Source organism: Tachyglossus aculeatus, chromosome 12 (assembly GCF_015852505.1).
Source record: "Tachyglossus aculeatus isolate mTacAcu1 chromosome 12, mTacAcu1.pri, whole genome shotgun sequence".
Lineage (NCBI taxonomy): Eukaryota > Metazoa > Chordata > Mammalia > Monotremata > Tachyglossidae > Tachyglossus > Tachyglossus aculeatus.
In genome coordinates this window covers 376,010-394,825 of record NC_052077.1, presented here as the reverse complement: position 1 = coordinate 394,825, position 18,816 = coordinate 376,010, and the positions used below count along the sequence as shown (strand labels likewise).

Below are 18,816 nucleotides of genomic sequence, written 5' to 3'. Positions count from 1 at the left end.
AATGACAAGTTTGACAGCTGCAACTTAATAAAAGCAATAAAAGGAAATGTTGGCTGGCCACATTTAAAATGCCAAGAGGTAAACCAGATGTTCGTCAGCTGGAAAAGAGTATTTGATTGTTGCCTGGCCCTAGGTCCGGGCACTGGCTTGAGAGGGCTGAATTTGAGCCTTGGAAGAATGCAGAGCTGAAGCCCTCTCCACCGTCCCCATCCCCGAATCAGGACACCTCTTGGGTCTCTGGGAAACCACCTTGGGCTGTATAAACTTCTTTAAATGGGTGTTCAACTCTCTGACACCTTCGCAAATTTGTTCAAAGTTCTCTGCTTTCTAGAGAAATGCTAGCACCAGGCTGCCTAAACAACTCTCTCTGCTGCAGAGTCATTCAATTTTACTCAAAAAGGCCACTGTCCCAGGCTCTGTGGGCCCCACTGGGGCTCCAAATGCTGAACAGATGGAAGGTATCCCCCTGCTTTGGGGAGGGGAACATTGGGAAAATATCAGCCCCATCATCTTTTTCCCGGGTTAGCAGACATGCTGCCAGACATCTCCAATCACCCTGAGGCTTCCCCAGCCCAGCCAGCCCAGTCTACCTGTGGGGCCTGCCCCGAGACAACCCCATTGGGCTGAGGCTGTCCTTCTGGGCTGAGGAATCCCAAGAGGAGATCCTCTGTATAAGCCTTCACACCTCAGCTGCTCAAGATTCAGAGGGAGGGCCCCCACTCCACTCCTCAAATATGGCCTTAGAGACCCAAGAGCCCACTAGACACGTGATGTTGGGGGTTCCCTGATCTGACCCCAGGCCCCATCTATGGTGAAGCTTCAAGTCATTCATTCATGGAACTGGCCAAGTCAAAGGCCTGACCCACTTGAGATCTCCAGCAGAGAAGGCCTTGAGAGTCTCCACCCAATCCCATCTCCCATCACCAATGCCCCATCTCTGGGGGGAGAACTGTCTGGAGGGTGGGTGGGGGATCTAGCCACTTCCATCTACAAGAACCACTTGGGAAGGGCACAAGAAGCTGAGAATGAGGAATGGAGGGTGGAGTCCTAGGACGGGGGGGGCCTCTCTCCCCACCCCCACCCCAGCAACACAGTAGTTATGCCACTCTAACTGATAATGGGGGGATTATCAGTTAGATTATCAGATTATCAGATTCTAAATTGAACTAGAGTTTCTCCAGGCATCTCTTCACATTCTGCTGAAATTTATTAAGGCTCTGGCCAGAGGAGCAGGAAATGTTGAACTGGAGGGCCTTCGGTTCCACTGAATATGCATTCCCAAAGCCACTCGATACTGCTGGTGGAAACACTCCTGCTTTCAAGGAGGGGCTGGACGTCAGACTAGTGGCCAGGATGATGTGATTTAGGTGATTGTAGGCCGAGTCGAAGAAGAAGTCTGGTAACTTTGGTCATTGCCAAGTGATACGGAGCTCGTAGGTGTCTGTCAAGCCATGGCCTGTGGAAAAGACACTTTGTCATGGACACGGGAAGACATCTAAATTCCAACTCCTTAGCAGGTAGAAGGAGAGAAAATGATGAAAATCAATCCAGAATTCTGGAAAGCAGAGACACTGGCATATGTTCAGTGTCAATTCTGAGCTCATTAAAAATCAGAATATCCCAAGCTCCCAGAAGCTCCAAAGCTCTCAACAGATCTGATGGAGGGCCAGACCTAATCTATCTCCAGGTGACAGCCAATCTTTCCTAGGTCAAGGCACGGGGCACAAGGTAGACATCTGTCCTGTTTTCTGGGTTGGGTGGCTGAGGGGGCTGAGAAAGCTGAGATAGGTCTGCTGCTTACCGAGAGCCACAAATGAGGAGGGATCCATTCATCAAGAATATTTACTTAGTGCTTACTCTGTGCCAAGCACTAAACTAAGCACTGGGGAGAGTTTAATAGAGTTAGTAGACCCCATTCTTGCACTTACGGAATTAAACATCAAATGGGGAAGGCAGACATTAAAATGAATTACAGGCAGGGGGAAGGATCATGACCTAGTGAGAAACAACGTGCCTTAAATGAAAGAGCACAGGCCTGGGAGTCAGAAGACCTGGTTTCTAATCCTGGCTGTGCCACTAGTCTTCTGTGTGACCTTAGCCAAATAACTTTTCTGTGCCTCAGTTTCTTCATCTGTAAAATGGGGATTAAGAGTGTGAGCCCCAGGTGGGGCACTGCCTATGTCCATCTTGATTAGCTTATATCTACCCTAGTGTATATTACAGTGCCTAGCACACAGTAAGTGCTGAAAAAATGCCATTTAAAAAAAAACAACTCTGTCCAACCTGATTAGCTTTATCTGCCTCTTCTTCAGACTGTGAGCCTGGTGTGGGACAGGAGCTGTGTCTGACCTGATTATTCTGCCTCTACCACAGTGCTTGATAAATAGTAAGTGCTTGACTGTGAGCTCACTGTGGGCAGGAACCTGTCTACTAACTCTGTTATATTGCACTTTCCCATGTGTTCAGTACAGTGCTCTGTACACAATTGGGTCTCAGTAAACACTGATTGATTGATTAATAAATTCAATGATTATTATTGCTCCACAGGAGCCAGTTTGCTGTCTGAGTAACCTGCAGGAGCTGCCAGAGAGGACGCTCCTTATCTTCCCTCCCAAACCCTGTCCTCTCCCGAACTTTCCCATCACTGCAGATGGCACAACCATCCTTCCCGTCTCACATGCCCATAACCTTGGTGTCATTCTCGATTCTGCTGTCTCATTCAACCCACATATCCAATCCATCACCAAATCCTTTTGGTCTCACCTTCACAACATCACTAAGATCCGCCCTCTCCTCACCATCCAAACCGCTATAACATTAATACAATCACTCATCCTATCCCGCCTAGATTACTGCATCAGCCTCCTTTCTCACCTCTTAAAACCTCCTGCCTCTCCCCACTACAGTCCATACTTCACTCCACTGCCCAGATTAGCTTTCTACAGAAATGTTCAAGGCATGTCACTCCCCTCCTCAAAATCTCCATTGGTTTCCTATCCACCTCTGTAGCAAACAAAAACTCCTCACTATTGGCTTTAAAGTTCTCCATCACCTTTCCCCCTCCTACCTCACCTCCATTATCTCCTTCTACAACCCAGACTGCACACTTTGCTCCTCTGGTGCTAACCTTCTCACTGTACCTCCATCTCACTAGTCTAGCAGCCGATCCCTGGCCCATAACCTACCGCTGGCCTGGAATGCCCTCCCTCCTGAAATCTGCCAGCAAATTACTCTCCCCTCTTTCAGAAACCTACTGAAGGCGCATCTCCTCCAAGACGCCTTCCCAGGATAAGCCCCACTTTTCCGCATCTCCCACTCCCTTCTGTGTCACACTGACTTTCTCCCTTTGCTCCCCTCCCCGTCCCTGCCTCAAGGCACTTATGTATCTATCTGTAATTGTATTTATTTATATTGATGCCTGTTTACTTGTATTGATGTCTGTCTTCCCCCTCTAGACTGTGAGTTTGTTTTGAGCAGGGATTGTCTCTCTTTATTGCTATATTGTACTTTCCCAAGCGCTTAGTACAGTGTTCTGCACACAGTAAGTGCTCAATAAATACGATTGAATGGAAATGAATTGATTGAACCCTTAACTGATAGACGGCCCCTCCTCCCCCAAGCCCCACCAGCCGACTCACCAGCAGTGGGTGGCTTCCCTGATCAATTTCACATGGTGATGAGAGCAGTCAGTAAACATTTTCTGGAATTAGTCTACACTGTGTTCAAAGGGTTGTCAGATGAAGGCCTCTGCGCACCTCTTTGTATGGACAGAAGCCACGTGGAGGGTCTCAGTGCGACCATGTTTGAAGGCTGCCGTGCTGCAAGACTCTGTGGTTGGAGCCGTGGCATTATACTGCCCCAGGAAAGCCATCTGCAGGGAGAGCTGGATCACAGAGACGGGATTCACTCCCTGATTCTTCAGAAACGTTTTGCCTCTCTGGTGAAACTGACAAAGCCGGACAGCCAGGTTCTGTGACACGGCATTGAACTGAGCCCTGGCCTGGACTATTCCTGCTTTCAGAGAGTCGTCCAGTATAAATTCGAGCTTCTTCCCAGGGGCCAGTGAGTTGTCTGTTCCTGTTTTCTGCTGGCCCCAGGGAATGATGGCCGGGGAGTGACTGCTGTCTTTGAAGATGTATTCCAAGAACCGAAGATGGGCTGTGGCATCGCCACAGGAGCGCTCAAAGTGAACGGCTCCCTGTCCATCCTGGGTCAGAATGAGGTTGAAGAGCTCATCAAACCAGAGGTTCATACCATCACCGTGCAGCATGTTGTGAGACAGGTGGTCAGGGTTCTGGATGGGGAAGTCATCCAGGCACAGGCAGAACACTGCCGTCTCCACTTTCTTTAGCGTGTTTTTATTGTCACTGGCTTGGAGGTTTTGCCTCAGCTGGGCCCAAGTGTCTCGGTTTTCCCTGGTCAGGCAGACCAGAGGGAACTCAACGATGGGGCAGTCGTCGTCCAGAATGTACCCCAGGCGAGCCTGGATCTCAGCTACCTTCACTATGTTACCATCGCGGTCCAGGACGTCAAAGACATAGAAATTCCCTCTCCTTAAGACCAGCAGGTGCCGTGCCTTCTCGTCGTTGTGAAGTTTGTCTTTATAGAACTTAGGCAGGCGGGTTGTGCTGAAAAGCCTGAAATTCTGGGACATATCCATTGGGGTAAACATTACCCATAGAGGCAGCAGTGCACACCAAAGCCTGAGGGACCCATCGGATGAGCTTCTTAAACCCTTCGGTGTCCGTCTTCTCTGGGTAGAGCTGCAGGACCTCGGGCTCAAGGTAGCCATCCCTGAAAGTCTTGAGGAACTGGAGGGGTGAAATGGTCAGATTGGTTGCTCGGATGAGCTGGTCGTTGTGGCCCAGGTTTGGGTCCGGGTGGAAAGCCAATCCTACATTAGAGCTGAAGGCAAGGGGGCTGCAGAGAGTTAGGTATGTATCCAGCCACAGACCTGGGAAGAAAGGAGTGAAAAGTGATGAGAGGATAACTCTGGGACTCAAACCACCCAGTTTGTCCTCAACTTGGAGCTCTCCTGCCTCACCTCTTTCACCCCATGGACTCCCTGCCTCCACTTGTCCCTTTCCCTCTGAACCCACAAACCTCTAGGATCCCCTCTTTCATCAGCCTTAGATGTAAGCCTCATGCAGGATGGGAAATGTGTTCAATCCGATTATCGATATCTCTTCCAGCGCTCAGTATGGGGCTTTTGCACATAGGTAGTACTGATTAAAAATCTTAATCAGTGGTACTAGAGAAGCACTGTGGACTACTGGAGAGAACCCAGATGACGTGGGCTCAAATTCCAGCTCCACCATTTGTCTTCTGTGTGACCTAAACTTCTTTGTGCTTCAGTTTCTCCATCTGAGAAACAAGAGTCCAATACCTGATCTTCCTCCTGCATAAACTGTAAGTCCCATGTGGAACAGAGATTGTGTCTAATCCAATTTGCTTGTACCTACTCCAAGCACTTAGAACAGTGCTTGACTCACAGTAAACACAATAATTGTTACTAATTACAGTGTTCTGAACAGAGTAGTCAGTTGTGCATGGTAGGCTTTCAGAATGGCACTCTGTATGAGATAGATGTCAGTGCCATGCCCCAAACTCAGCTGATGCCTAGAACAGTGTTCTGGACGTAGGAGAGGTCGGTGACCCATACATCGGTCTTCAGTCAAAAAGCATTCAGTACAGTATTCTGCATCTACTAGACATGTAGTGCAATGCTCCTATAATAGTATGAGTTATGTACTTAGAATGTCCAAGCACTGAGTTAGACATAATCATATCAGACACAGTCCCTGCCCTATGGGTCTCACAGTCTAAGAGGGAGACTGTATTTTAACTGGTATTTTATCCCCATTTTACAGATGAGGAACCTGAGGCACAGGTTAAGGAATTTACCCGATGTGTAACAGCAGGAAAGCAGAAGTTCAGGGACTATAATAATAAACATAATTATGGTAGTAATTATGGTACTTGTTAAGCGCTTACTAAGTTCCAAGCACTGTTCTAAGCACTGAGGTAGATACAAGTTAATCAGGTTGGACACAGTCTCTGTTTTACATTGGGTTCACTCTCTTAATTCCCATTTTTTACAGATGAAGTAACTGAGGCACAGAGAAGTTAAATATTTTTCTGCCACAAAGCAGACAAGTGACATACCCAGGATTAGAACCCATGACCTTCTGACTCCCATGCCCCTGCTCTATTCACTACACCACTACAGTTTCTGCCCTTGAGAGAATCCCAGCCTGACTCCCACCCTCTAACTGTGGGAGTCTCTCAAAGCTTAGTTCTGGTCCCCTTCCCCTCAGCACAAATTCTGGTGTAGATTCTCTATCTATACCAACTCCCTTGGAGAACTCAGTCACTCCCATGGCTTCAATTACCATCTCTATGCTACACCTCCAAACCTGATCTCTCTCCTTCTTGTCAGTCTCACATTTCCTTCTGCCTTTAAGACACGTCTGCTTGGATGTCCAACTGACAACTCAAAACTTAACATACCCAAAACAGAACAACTCATCTTCCCACCCAAAACCTATCCTCCTCCTTACTTTCTCATAACGGTAGACAGCACCACCATCGTCCCTGTTGCACAACCCCATAACCTCACTTTACATATTCAATCTGTCACCAAATTCTGTCAGCTCAACCTTTACAACATTGCTAAAATCTGCTCTTTCCTCTCCAACCAAATTGCTACCACATTGATCCAAGCACTTAACATATCCTGTCTTGATAATTTCATCAGCTTCTTGCTGACTTCTCTACCACCTGTCTACACTACCTACTTCAGTCCATTCTTCACTCTTCTGCCTGGATCATTGCTCTAAAAAATGTTTAGCCATGTTTCCCCATGCCTCAGCACTCTCCAGTGGTTGTACATCCCCCTCTGCCTCAAACAAAAACTCCTTACCATTGGCTTTAAGGCACTTAATCTCTTTGCTCCAACCTATTTTACCTCACTGATTTCGTACTACAACCCATCATGTTCACTTGGCCCTTCTAACACTGACCTATTCACTGTACCTCAATCTCACTATCGCATCAATGACCTGTTGCCCATGTCCTGCATCTGCCCTGGAACTCCCTTCTCCTTCATATCCAGTAGATGGTCAGTCTTCCCATCATCAAAGCCATATTAAAATCACATATCCTCCACGAGACCTTCCCTGATGAAATCCTCATTTCCCCTATGCCCTCTCCCTTCTGTGTCACCCTTGCACTTGGATTTGTACACTTTATTCACCCCACCCTCAGCACCACAGCATTTATATACATATCCATAATTTATTTTAGTGTCTGTCTCCTTCTAGAGACTGTAAACTCTTTGTGGGCAGGAAGCTTACATTATAACTCTACTATATTGTACTCTCCCAAGTGTTTAGTACAATGCTCTGCACAGAGTAGGTGCTCAACAAATACTGTTGATTGACTGACCCCTATACAGTGCTCTGACCACAGAAGACAATCAGAACAGTTCTTGGCAAACAGTAGGCACTCAGTAAATACCATTGCTTGGTTTACTGTCAGACAAAAGTGCCATCACAGTGGTTTCACAGCCACATTGTTGTAGAAACCCAGCCGGAGGTCTGGAGTAGTAGCAAGAATGCCCAGATCCATTCCAGATCCCGAAATTCCAAGAAGGAACCTGGGCCTTTCTACTCGATTTACCACCTGCTGTTCCCGGCTGAATGGGGTCAGATCACCCTTAGGGCCAAGGAAGTCTGGGTTCTAATCCCAGTTCTGCCACTTGCCTGATGTGTGATCCTGGGCAATCTGCTTAACTTCACTGTCTCAGTTTCTTCTTCAGTTAAATGCTGCTTTCCTCTTTCTTTAGACTGTGAGCTTCATGTGGTACAGGGAGTAGGTCTAATCTGATTGTATTGTACCTTCCATAGTGCTTGACACAGATGAAATGCATATTCAATATTATTATCAATGACTAGCCCAGAAGGTGAACAGATAGAAGAAACTAGGCACGTTGTGACTGAGTTTTAAAGTGAATCTCAATCAATGATGTTTATTGAGTGTTTACTGAATTTGGCATTCAAGTTGTTACCTGCGCCAAGTGCTTGGTGCACTGTACTAAGGATTTGGAAAAGAACAACACAGAGTAGGTAGACATGTCTCTGACAATGAACAAAACACAGTTTTTATTTACTATAGGCACTGCCTAAGGAGATTATATCTACTTCACATTCATTTCAGCTTGTTAATAATAATAAGATAATCAGGTTGGACACAGTCCTTGACCCACAGGGGACTCATAGTCTAAGGAGAGGGAGAAGAGGTATCTCATCCCTTTTTTTACAAATGTGGAAACTGAGGTTCAGAGAAGAGAAGTGACTTGCCCCAGGTTCCACAGCAGGCAAGTGGCAGAGCTGGTACTAGAACTCAGGTTCTCTGACTTCCAGGCCTGTGCTCTTTTCCCTAAAGCCACACTGCTTGTTACTGCCATCGGAGCTTTCTAAAGTTCAGAAATGTGTCGTGCTTCACAGAGCCCATGGCTTGCAAGAGCAGATCTACAGTGTTTCCTTCCCTCCTCCTTTTTTAATGGAATTTGTTAGGTGCTTACTATATGTCAAACACTGCTATATATATATATGTCAAACACTGCACTGGATAGATACAAATAAATTAGGTTGGGAACAGTCTCTGTCTCATAGGGCTCAGGAGGTGTGGGAACAGGAGAAATGAAGCACAGAGAAATTAAGGGACTTGCCCAAGGTTAACCTGAAAGCAATTGGCAGAGCCAAAATTAGAACCCAGGCCTTCTGACTCCCAAGCCTGTGCTCTTTCCACTAGACCATACTGCTCCTCAAACCCATCATATAATAATAATAATGGCATTTATTAAGCACTTACTATGTGCCAAGCACTGTTCTAAGCGCTGGGGAGGTTACAAGGTGATCAGGTTGTCCCACGTGGGGCTCACAATCTTAATCCCCATTTTACAGATGAGGTAACTGAGGCTCAGAGAAGTTAAGTGACTTGCCCAAGGTCACACAGCAGATGTGGTCGAGTAGGGTTCCTACCTGAAACATACCTTGTATGTTTATTCTTTTTATCCTGAGAAACCAGCATCTTTTGCAGTTCTTTCCCAATTCCAGTCTTAAAACTCTGTGAAAATCCTTATGTTTGCCTGCAATAATAAGAAAGGAAATCGTGATGTCAGGTAATTGTTACAGGTAATAACTTAAGTGAAAACAACCAGACAAAATCTATGGAATAAAGCTCTGATTGTGTGTTGCTCTGACTGGGATGCCTGGACTGCCCAATAGCCAGTATTTTGGGAGACCAAAAACCAGGGGGATGGAGGAAACACATTCTGGACACAGAAAAACGAAACCTCAATCAGTACTGCATCTCAGCTACAAACTGGAAGACAACTGTAGCAGACAAGAAAACAGGGCCTTTTATTGAACTTAATCTTCAAGAGGATTGGGAGTCAGAGAGTAAAACAAAAGCATTGTGAGGTATTGTGTTAAGCACACATGGAAGCCCAACAGTGGTGTGCACTGGGTAACTGTTGGCTCTTTACAACTAACACACTGCCATAGTCAAACTTCACATTCAGTATCAATTGCAAATGTGGAGGAGACAGTAGTGTGTGAGTGTGTTTGTGCGAGTGTTTGTGAGTGTGTGTGAGCATGTGTATGCATGTGTGTGTGTATGTGTGTGTTTGTACCTGAATTGTTCCTCACTTAAAAGAGGCCTCTGGGCTTGCAGGTATCTCTTAACTGAATCTTCTATTTTGGGAATAGGAAGTCTGAAGAAAAACAAGGATATCGTTATTAGAATTGGTACATGAATACTGGGCATTTCTAGCAGTCTCTTTACCATTCTAAAATAGGCAGAAGGTGCAGAGTACATTGCTGCTAGCTGTAGTAGGCTGAAAACCCCTTGAGGGTAGGGATTGGATCTACTCACTCTATTGTACTCTCCCAAGGGCCTGGTACTTTGCTCTGAATAAGTAAGCACTCAATAAATTTCATGGACAGATTGAAAAAGCAGTGCTCCAATTGCTTCAGCCTGCAAATAGGCCAATGGAATTTGTCCCCTGACAAGAGGTGTGGAGGGTATGTCTGGGGAAAATCCCTGGAGAGCTACAGGGAAAGGAGGAGAATGAGTGTTTGGGGTGAGAAGGAAACTAAAAATACTAATGAAAATAGTAATTGTGTTTTTTGCTAAGTGTTTACTCTATGTCATGTCCTGGTCTTAGCACTGCAGATGAGAGGGCCATATGGTAAATTTAATTAGTACTGGGTGTCCTGCCTGGGGATGAGGCAGTTATGCCAGTTATGTCAGGCTCACACCCCACTGGCAAGATTGTCCTGGCCCCAGTCTCGTTGGCCCTTGCCTGCCACCTCCCTTGCCGCCTGCCACCTCCCTTGCTGCCTGCCTGGCCTGTCCCACAGTTTTTTGTTTTGTTTTGTTTTTAAAAAAGGTATTTCATTCATTCATTCATTCAATCAATCAATCAAATTTATTGAGGACTTAGTGTGGAGAGCACTGTGCTAAGCACTTGGGAGAGAACAATACAACAATAAACAGACACATTCCCTGATTACAACGAGTTTACAGTCTAGGGAAGTGGGAGACAGACGTTGATGTAACTAAATAACTTGCAGAAGTGTACTTCAGTGCTGGGGGCTGTGAGGAGGGAAGAACAAAGAAAATATGTCAGGGCAATGCATCAGCATTCTTTCTGACGTCCCAACCTCCTGTTTCCTCCACTTCAGTCTATACTTCATTCTGCTGCCCGGATTATCTTTATACAGAAACGTTCTGGGCAAGTCACTCCCCTCCTCCAAAATCTTCAATGGTTGTCTATCAACCTCCATATCAAACAAAAACTCCTCACTATTGGCTTCAAAGCTCTCCATTACCTTGCCCCTCCTACCTCACCTCCCTTCTCTACTTCTACATCCCAGCCTGCACACTCCGCTTCTCTCATGCTAACCTTCTCACTGTACTTCGTTCTTGCCTGTCCCACCATCGACCTCTGGCCCACAACCTACCTCTGGCTTGGAATGCCCTCCCTCCTCAAATCTGCTAAACAATCACACTCCCCTGCCACTTTCAAGGCCTTACTGAAGGCTCATCTCTTCCAGGAGGCCTTCCCAGTCTAAGACCCCCTTTTTCCTCAGCTCACCCTCCCCACCCCACAGTACTTATGTATATATGTACATGTCTATAACTCTATTTATCTACATTAATGCCTGTTTGCTTGTTTTGATGCCTGTCTCCCCCATTCTAGACTGTGAACCCTTTGTGGACAGGGATTTTATTTCTTTGTTACTCAATTGTACTTTTCAAGGGTTTATTACAATGGTCTGCACACAGTACACGGTAAGTGCTCAATAAATACGATTGGATGAATGAATGAATGCAGAAGAGTGTGGGAGAAGAGGAGAAGGGGACTTAATCAGGGAAGGCCTCCTGGAGAAGATATGCCTAAATAAGGCTTTGAAGGCAGGGAGAGTCATTGTCGGATTTGAGAAGGGAGGGTATTCCAGGCCAGAGGCAGAACATGGGTGAGGGATCGGTGGTGAGATAGATGAGATCGAGGAACAGTGAGAAGATTAGCATTAGATGAGCGACGTGTGCAGCCTGTGTTGTAGTAGGAAAGTAGTGAGGTGAGGTAGGAAAGTGCAAGGAGATTGAGTGCTTTAAAGCCAAAGGTGAGTTATTGTTTGATGTGGAGGTGGATGGGCAACTACTGGAGTGTTTTGAGGCATTGCGAAACATGTTCTGAACGTTTTTGTAGAAAAATAATCCAGCCTGCAGATTGAAGTATGGACTTGAGTGAGGAGAGACAGGAGGCTGGGGTGCCAGCAAGGAGGCTGATGTAATAATCCAGGTGGGCTAGGATGAGTGATTATATTAGCGTGGTAGCTGTTTGGATGGAAAAGAAAGGGCAGATTTTAGCCATGTTGTGATGGTGGAACTGACAGGATTTAGTGATGGATTGAATATATGAGGTGAATGAGAAAGAGAAGTCAAGGACAATGCCAAGGTTATGGGTTTGTGAGACATAAAGGATGGAGGCACCATCTATAGTTATGGGAAAGTCAATGGGAGGACAGGGTTTGGGTGGGAAGATAAGGGGTTCTGTTTTGGGCATGTTAAGCTTTAGGTGATGGGAAGACATCCATGTAGAGATATCCTGAAGGCAGGAAGAAAAGTGAGACTGTAGAGAAGGATAGAGATCAAGGCTGGAGATGTAGTTTGTTAAGCGCTTACTATATGCCAGGCATTCTAATAACCACTGGGATAGATACAAGCTTATCAGGTTGGACACGGTCTATGACCTATGTGGGGCTCACAATCTTTATTCCCATTTTACAGATGAGGTAACTGAGGCCCAGAGAACCTAAGTGACTTGCTCAGGGACAACCAGAAGACAAGTGGCAGAGCCCAGGTCCTCTGACTCCTAAGCCCATACTCTTTCCACTGGATCACCTTGCTTTTCACCCTGGGCTGCAGCTACACAAGCTATGCTTGGCTTAGGGGCAGTGGTTGGCCTTTGACAGAACTTGAGAATACCAAACTCTCCTTTGCTTCCTCACTGACCTCCCTGCCTCCGGCCTCTCCTCTCTCTTGAGACAACACTTCACTCTGCTGTCTGGATTGTTTTTCTAAATTATCATAATGTATGTCTTTCCATACCTCTGAAACCTCCAATGGTTGACCATCCATTTCTGCACCAATCAGACACTCCTCTCCATTGGCTTTCTCCTTCCTACCTAACCTCACTTTTTCCCCACCACAGCTCAGCCAGAATACTTCCCTCCTCTGACATCAACTTCCTCACAGTGCCTCAATCCCATCTCTCTCATCTTTGACCTCTTTGCTTACACCCTCTCTCCTGCCTGGAATTCCCACACGCATCCCCCCTTCTTCATATTCAACAGAGGACCACTCTCCCCATCTTCAAAGTCTTCCTAAAATAATAACTCCTTCAGGAAGCCTTCCCTGACTAGTCCCTTATCTCCTCACCCTACTTCCCTTGTTATTGTGTCACTTATGCACTTGACTCCATACCCCCTAAGCACTTAGGTTGTCATCCCACCCCCATCCCCACCCCACGTATGTACACATCCCAATAATAAATTGCTTCCTCTACCTGTAATTTATTTTAGTGACTGAACCCCTGCTCTGTTGTAAGCTCTTTGAATGAGGGAACATGTCTACTAACTCTGTCGTACTCTCCCAAGCACTTTTTTAATGGTATTTGTTAAGCACTTACTATTCACAAAGTACTGTTCGAAGCACTTAGTACAGGGGAACGTAGTACAGGATTCTGAACAGAGTAAGTGCTCAATAAATGTTATTATTAAAAACATATTTCTTCCAAGAGGCCTTCTTCAACTAAGCCCCAGACAGTTCCCTTTAAACACAGGTGTCACTTCCTAGCTGAAGGATGGGACTTGAAGGCAGAAGGGGAGGAGGAAGTTTGGACCAAATATAAAGGGATTAGACGCCATGTTAGAACCATCTAGGAGAAAAGACCATCGGAGAAATGGACTGCCCAGGATAAAACCACATCAAAGGCCATTCTGTAGGAGGCAGGTCCCTTTAGGGTCCTGAAGTCTCAAAAGAGACTGGAGCACCATAAATTGAGGGGCTCCCTAAATTCTCTCTTCAGGGCCAAGGCTGAGACTTATCTGTAGGATGGCCATTCGGCCACTTTTATACTGGCATTTAATACTACATTTTTCAATTAGCCTTTCCCTGATTTGTGGGAGGGCAGTGTGTCAGGGTGAACGTGATATTCCTGAATACCTTCAGTGGCCATACTTACCCACCTGTCAAGAGCCACAACCTTGAAGGAGGGATGGGGCATACTAAATAACCAGTGGCAAACTTCTCTCCCAAAGCCCTAGTCTATCTAATCTTCCCATCACAGCAGACAACGCCACCATCCTCTCTGTCTCTCAAGCCTGCATCCTTGTCATTATCCTTGACTCATCTCTCTCTTTTCAGCCTGTATAATCAATCAATCTCAAAATCCTGTCATTTCTTCACAACATTTCCTGAATCCACCCCTCCCCCTCTATCCAAACCGTCGCCATGCTGGTCCAAGCATTTATCTAATCTTTCCACATCGACTGCTGGAACGAGGAAGCTAGTGGAGAGCTTCCTTGTCTCCAGCTTCCCCGCTCTCCAGTCCACCTTTCACTCTGCTGCCCAAATCATTTTTCTAAAACAACTTTCACTCCATATCTCCCCATGTCTCAAAATCCTCCAAAGTTGCCCATCCTTCTCTACATCAAACCAAAACTCCTCACTTTTGGCTTTAAGTGACTCAGTCAGCTCTCTCCCTCCTACTTATCCTTCTTCCCAACTACTATAACTCAGCTCTTCTCCAGCCAGTCTACTCACTGGGACTGGATCTTGTCTCTTTTTTGCAACTGACTTTTTGGTTCCACCTTCCCTTCTGCCTGGAACACATCTGACAGACAGCTGTTCTCCCCATCTTCAAGACCCTCCTTAAACTGCATCTCCAGGAGACCTTCCCTGATTAATCTCTCATCTAAGATCAACATCGTAACCTATATTACTCAATCAATCAATCAATCGTATTTATTGAGTGCTTACTGTGTGCAGAGCACTGTACTAAGCGCTTGGGAAGTACAAGTTGGCAACATATAGAGACAGTTCCTACCCAACAGTGTGCTCACGGTCTAAAAGGGGGAGACAGAGAACAAAACCGAACATACTAACAAAATAAAATAAATAGAATAGATATGTACAAGTAAAATAAATAAATAAATAAATAGAGTAATAAATATGTACAAACATATATACATATATACAGGTGCTGTGGGGAAGGGAAGGAGGTAAGATGAGGGGGATGGAGAGGGGGACGAGGGGGAGAGAAAGGCAGGGGCTCAGTCTTGGAAGGCCTCCTGGAGGAGGTGAGCTTTCAGTAGGGCCTTGAAGGGAGGAAGAGAGCAAGCTTGGCAGATGGGCAGAGGGAGGGCATTCCAGGCCCGGAGATCACATGGGCCGGGGATCGATGGCGGGAAAGGCGACAACGAGGCACGGTGAGGAGATTAGCAGCAGAGGAGCGGAGGGTGCGGGCTGGGCTGTAGAAGGAGAGAAGGGAGATGAGGTAGGAGGGAGCGAGGTGATGGAGAGCCTTGAAGCCGAGGGTAAGGAGTTTCTGCCTGATGCGCAGATTGATTGGTAGCCACTGGAGATTTTTGAGGAGGGGAGTAATATGCCCACAGCGTTTCTGGACAAAGACAATCCGGGCAGCAGCATGAAGTATGGATTGAAGTGGGGAGAGACACGAGGATGGGAGATCAGAGAGAAGGTTGGTGCAGTAGTCCAGACGGGATATGATGAGAGCTTGAATGAGCAGGGTAGTGGTTTGGATGGAGAGGAAAGGGTGGATCTTGGCAATGTTGCGGACCTGAGACCGGCAGGTTTTGGTGACGGCTTGGATGTTAGGGGTGAATGAGAGAGCAGAGTCGAGGATAACACCAAGGTTGCGGGCTTGTGAGACGGGAAGGATGGTAATGCCGTCAACAGAGATGGGAAAGTCAGGGAGAGGGCAGGGTTTGGGAGGGAAGACAAGGAGTTCATTCTTGGACATGTTGAGTTTAAGGTGGCGGGCAGACATCCAGATGGAGATGTCCTGAAGGCAGGAGGAGATGCGAGCCTGGAGAGAGGGGGAGAGAGCAGGGCCGGAGATGTAGATCTGGGTGTCATCAGAGTAGAGATGATAGTTGAAGCCGTGGGAGCGAATGAGGTCCCCAAGGGAGTGAGTGTAGATCGAGAACAGAAGGGGACCAAGCACTGAACTTTGGGGAACCCCCACAGTAAGGGGATGGGAGGGGGAGGAGGAGCCTGCAAAAGAGACTGAACCTTGGGGAACCCCCACAGTAAGGGGATGGGAGGGGGAGGAGGAGCCTGCAAAAGAGACTGAGAATGAACGACCGGAGAGATAAGAGGAGAACCAGGAGAGGACGGAGTCTGTGAAGCCAAGGTAGGATAGCGTGTTGAGGAGAAGGGGGTGGACCACAGTGTCGAAGGCAGCTGAGAGGTCGAGGAGGATTAGGATAGAGTATGAGCCGTTGGATGTGGCAAGCAGGAGGTCATTGGTGACCTTTGAGAGGGCAGTGTTCGTGGAATGTAGGGGACGGAAGTCAGAATGGAGGGGGTCGAGGAGAGAGTAGGTGTTGAGGAATTCGAGGCAGCGCGTGTAGACAACTCGTTCAAGGAGTTTGGAAAGGAATGGTAGGAGGGATATGGGGAGATAACTAGAAGGTGTGGTGGGGTCAAGAGAGGGTTTTTTTAGGATGGGAGAGACATGGGCATGTTTGAAGGCAGAGGGGAAGGAACCAGTGGAGAGTGAGAGGTTGAAGATGGAAGTTAAGGAGGGGAGAAGGGATGTAGCGAGAGATTTCATGAGATGAGAGGGAATGAGATCAGAAGCACAGGTGGCTGGAGTAGCACTTGAGAAGAGGGAGGAGAGCTCCTCTGAGGATACTGCTGGGAAGGATGGGAGAGTAGCAGAGAGTGTGGAGAGCCAAGGGGTTGGAGAAGGGGGGGAGTGACTTTGGGGAGGTCGGGCCTGATGGATTTAATTTTGTTAATGAAGTAGGAGGCCAGCTGCCAACTCCCAACTGCCACTTCAGAATTTCTATGTTACCTTAAGTACTAAAGGCACTCACACTCCTAGAAGCACTTAACTACATGCCTTTACTATCTTTCTGATTCCCCCTACCTACAATTAATTTTAGGTAGATTATTAACTCCCTGAGCGTAGGAGTCCTCTCTATTAACTCCAGTGTAACCCCCCAAATATTCAATAAATACGATTGATTGATTGACTGATTTAAATTGAGAGTTGGAAGGAATGCACCTGGGCTCAAGGAGACCATTCTTACTGGGGCAGGCTCTTCTGGTAGTGTAGGGTGTTTATGGTGCTCTTCTGCAGGTAATTTCTGAGCCTGAAGTTGAAGGACACAAAGCCCCTGAGAGACTCCAGGCCGCCTGGAGGCCCTCGGTGGCGAGCTGTGCTCACCGCCACTCTGGCCACTCTAATCTCTCTCTGTGTCAGGGAAAAAAGCAGGTACCTGGCCATGGATGCTGACAAAAGGGCTGCTCTGGGCGGCCTCAGAGCCTCTGGCACTTGAGGACTCCAAGCCCAACAGGAAGTGAACAGCTCTACCTTCCACAGAAATAACTGCCAGGAAATGTGCATTGAGGTTGCCTGTAAGGTCCTCCAGACACCTCCCTTGCACAGTTCAGCCTGGGCCCAACTGTAGCCTAGTGTTCACTCCTAGTCTCAACTTCTTGTCCCAGGCTTCAGCCTCAGGACCCAGTCCCAGCCCCAGACACTAGGCCTGAGGTCTAGGCCCTAGGGATCCTAAGCAGGGCTCATCTTCTTGATGTGGGGGTTAATTAGGGGACAGAGCTTTTGAGGGGGTGGGGTTTGGGGCGAAGATTTGAGGGTGCTGGGTTGGTTCAAAGAAGTGGAGGGGAAAGGAGGAGAGAAGGGAGGGGAAAAGGAGCAAGGAACACAAAGGAGAGGAAAAAAGGGTAAAGGAGGAAGAAATACTAAGCACAGAAGGAGCACTTCCTCTTCCCTACCACCTCCCCTTTGATATTCTCAGGGTCCCAGACCCAGATGATGGGGCTTCCTTGCCACCCCTAAGAGCTGCCCAACTTTTGCCTCACCCCCGTCTGATTTCCCACCCCAGAATCCCACAGGCGCCATTGCCATGACAGCCTCAGTGGAGCCACAGCCCCGGAATTCTCACCCCGGATTTCACCCAGCCACTGCTCCTGTTCCTAGGACAGTTTGTGCCTAGCACGATTCCTACATGAGCTGTATTTTCCCCAGCTCCTTCTCTGTCCTGAGGACAACTCGAGATGTGGGAACTACAACTCCCAGTCAAGCTGAGGACACCCCAGGCCATGTCCAGTCCCTGTGGCACTTGCCAGGACCTCAGCCCCTGAAAATATAGGTAGATCAGGCTATTTATGATTCCCTTCTTGCCCTCCAAAATATGGAGGCATGGCTAATGGAGTCACACCACTCAGCATCTAAAACATAGATGCCTAAGGTCCCAAGTCCAAGTTGAAGCCTTCTGTGCTCGATGTGCAGGGGAGGAGCGGGGGGGAGTCACCTCAATTTTAGGGGCCTGGAGAATGGGTTCCTCCCAGAATTTCAATAGAAACCCTTTTGCTCACTGCCACTAGTGAGGATAACCTACAGACATTCAGAAGCGCTACGACACACAACATAGGGAGACAAGGGTGAGGAAGAGGCCACAAGAATGGCTTCTGATGGGGAGCAGCTGTAGCAGGCCCCACAAGGGTAGGCTCATAGGGAAGGTGGGGTAGTGTGGCCACAGTAAAGGATTTTAAAGCACTCAACCTTAGTCAGTCAGTCAGTCAGTCAAGCATATTTATTGAGCACTTACTGTGTGCACAGCCTTGTACTAAGCATTTGGGATAGTAGAATACAACAGTAAATAGACACATTACGTGGCCACAACGATCTTACAGTCTAGGGGAGGAGCTTACATTCTAGAAGGAGAGCTTACAGTCTAGCCCCCTAGTCAGAGGCAGCGCTTGTGTGAACAGAGCTTAGGAGGGGAAGGTGAGCACCCTCATGCCAGAGCAGGAGTTGGTTCCCTGGAGAAATGCTTTGGGTTCAGGAGTTCAAAAAGGCCTTCTTTGAGAGTTGTCAGTGGTGGCCCCTCTGGACACTGGCCTCATGGATGCATGAGATATTATGACCACTCAGCTAGATGCACAACCTAATGTGATAACATCAAGGTC

General features: G+C 47.3%; 1 pseudogene; it reads right to left on the bottom strand.

Moving 5' to 3' along the window:
- Positions 1-1,166: 1,166 nt before the first annotated feature.
- Positions 1,167-17,110, bottom strand: LOC119935568 (annotated as a pseudogene).
- Positions 17,111-18,816: the final 1,706 nt, after the last annotated feature.